We start from the raw sequence: 3223 nt of genomic DNA, 5'->3' as shown, positions 1-3223 counted from the left end.
GAGATCGTGTAACTCCCGGATACCATAAGAGTGCCTTGGGTATACCAAACGTCACAACGTAACTGGGTGACTATAAAGGTGCATTACAGGTATCTCCGAAAGTAGCTGTTGGGTTGACACGGATCGAGACTGGGATTTGTCACTCCATATGACGGAGAGGTATCTCTGGGCCCACTCGGTAATGCATCATCATATTGAGCTCAATGTGACCAAGGTGTTGGACACGGGATCATGCATTACGGTACGAGTAAAGTGACTTGCCGGTAACGAGACTGAACAAGGTATTGGGATACCGACGATCGAGTCTCGGGCAAGTAACGTACCGATTGACAAAGGGAATTGCATACAGGGTTTTGATCGAATCCTCGACATAGTGGTTCATCCGATGACAACATCGAGGAGCATGTGGGAGCCATCATGGGTATCCAGATCCCGCTGATGGTTATTGACTAAGAGAGTCTCGGTCATGTCTACATGTCTCCCGAACCCGTAGGGTCTACACACTTAAGGTTCAGTCACGCTAGGGTTGTAGGGATATGTATATGCAGTAACCCGAATGTTGTTCGGAGTCCCGGATGAGATCCCGGACGTCACGAGGAGTTCCGGAATGGTCCGGAGGTAAAGATTTATATATAGGAAGTCCTGTTTCGGGCATCGGGACAAGTTTCGGGGTTATCGGTATTGTACCGGGACCACCGGAGGGGTCCCGGGGGCCCACCGGGTGGGGCCACCCATCCCCGGGGGCCACATGGGCTGTAGGGGGTGCGCCTTGGCCTACATGGGCCAAGGGCACCAGCCCCACAAGGCCCATGCGCCTAGGGTTTCCAAGGGGGAGGAGTCCTACTAGTGGAAGGCACCTCCTAGGTGCCTTGGGGGGGAGGGAAACCCCCCTAGGCCGCCGCACCCCCTAGGAGATTGGATCTCCTAGGGCCGGCCACTCCCCCTTGGCACCCCTATATATAGTGGGGGGAGAGGAGGAACTTCATACCTTGAGCCCTGGCCTTTGGTTGCCTTCTTCTCCCTCCCCAACACCTCCTCCACCTCCATAGTGCTTAGCGAAGCTCTGTCGGAGTACTGCAGCTCCACCAACACCACGCCGTCGTGCTGCTGCTGGTGCCATCTCCCTCAACCTCTCCTCCCTTCCTTGCTGGATCAAGAAGGAGGAGACGTGGCTGTTCCGTACGTGTGTTGAACGCGGAGGTGCCGTCCGTTCGGCGCAGGTCATCGGTGATTTGGATCACGTCGAGTACGACTACATCATCACCTTGCAAGCTTCCGCACGCGATCTACAAGTGGTATGTAGATGCAAACTCTCTCCCTAGACTCGTTGCTAAGATGAACTCATAGATGGATCTTGGTGAAACCGTAGGAAAAATTTTAATTTTCTGCAACGTTCCCCAACAAGGCCGGGCGCGAGCAGCTCTGAATCGGGGATATGACGGCCGAGGCTGGCGGCTCCAGGCCGTTGTGAAGGTGGCGGGTGCGACAGCGGCCCAGAGAAGGTGAAGATGGCGGGTCCGTGGTAGCGGATTAGTCTGGGCTGCTCGACGGCCTGCCGCAGAGACGGCGGCGGAGGCGCTCCAGTGGCGACTTGAGCGAAATCCGTGGCGGCTTGTCGCCGCGAATCCGGATCGTGAATGTTGACTTCTAATCGTGATTATTTTTGCTTCCGTGTCGTGTCCAACTCCCTTTTTTTTAACCAGGAGGTAGCAATAGCCACAAACACAGCAAACAGCATCAGCAACTTGCGGCTAGCAGATCGACGCCTCAGGCCGAAGCAGAAATCAGGAAAAAAAGCCTCATCGAATCCTTGTCGGTCTTGACTGCGGGAAAAAGAAAAATCCATCCATCCTTAGATCGATGCATTGAGAACTTGCATGCGGCAGCGCACATGACATAATCCTAACTTCCGTTGAATTATCTCGCATAAACCGTTCCGAAGGCGCGATTCTGATTAGAAGACAATGGACTCGTCGGCTCTGCCAGAAAAACTGTCCCACGTTGGGTCCTCTTGCACGATTCTTCCGTGCCGGTTCTTCTTCATCCGGCTGATCGCAAACTTCTCAAAACCTTAAGAACAGATCCCTCCAAGAACTCAACACCACCGTGCACGAGCCCCACGGTGGGCGCCAACTATCGTGGGTTTGTCATGGTAGATGTCTTTAGTGTGAGGACTTAGTCGCGAGGCCAACGCATCTATGTGGTAGCTTGAGAGGGGTTGGGCGGAATCGAGAGACACGAGACGGATCATCACACAAGACGAGGATTTAGACAGCTTCGGGCCCCGGGAAACATCATCCGGAATAGCCCTACATGTTGTTTAAGGCTAGGTCTCATTATGCTCATGAGGGAGTCACCGCATAAGCCGGCTCCCCCTTTGTGTCTAGCCCTAGATATTGTTTCTTGTTCCCTTCCCCTCTTTGGGGAGCCCTGCCCCTCCTTATATAAGTTAGAGGGGCGGGTTACATGTGGAGTCCTATTAGGATTAGAACTAGTCTATTACAAGTGGAATCCTATTCTGCCCCCTTAAGGGAAAACTCCTTATGCCTTTCCTCGTAAACCGGCCCACCATAACATGAGCCGGCCTTCTGGGCCTTGGGCCTAGTCTTCTATCTGACCCACCGTCGGGGCCATCCGTGAGTCGCCAGGCTCTTGAGTCGTCAGACTAGTGAGCCGCCAGACTCGTGAGTCGCCAGTCTTCCAGCGGGTCATCAGTGAAGCGCCAAGTCCGGCCGGGTCATACTTCCGGCCGGGTCATACCGCGGGGTATATCCCCGACACCCGCCACGAGCCTCTACACTCATCGGACTGCATACATCAGTATGTATTATTTCCAATAAGTCAGTGGTTCGCTCCATTGTTTCGGAGAATGGAGTCTTAGTCATCTTGCCCATGAGGCATGGTTCGCAAGCATCAAATGATTCATAATCAACTGATTCCAAAAGTCCATCCGCATGGAGTTTCTTCATGCGCTTTACACCAATATGACCTAAACGACAGTGCCACAAATAAATTGCACTATCATTATTAACTTTGCATCTTTTGGTTTCAATATTATGAATATGTGTATCACTACGATCGAGATCCAATGAACCATTTTCATTGGGTGTGTAACCATATAAGGTTTTATTCATGTAAACAGAACAACAGTTTATTCTCTTACTTAAATGAATAACCGTATTGCAATAAACATGATCAAATCATATTCATGCTCAACGCAAAC

The sequence above is a fragment of the Triticum dicoccoides genome, chromosome 3B, assembly GCF_002162155.2.
Source record: "Triticum dicoccoides isolate Atlit2015 ecotype Zavitan chromosome 3B, WEW_v2.0, whole genome shotgun sequence".
Classification (NCBI taxonomy): domain Eukaryota; kingdom Viridiplantae; phylum Streptophyta; class Magnoliopsida; order Poales; family Poaceae; genus Triticum; species Triticum dicoccoides.
This window is presented reverse-complemented; position numbering follows the sequence as displayed.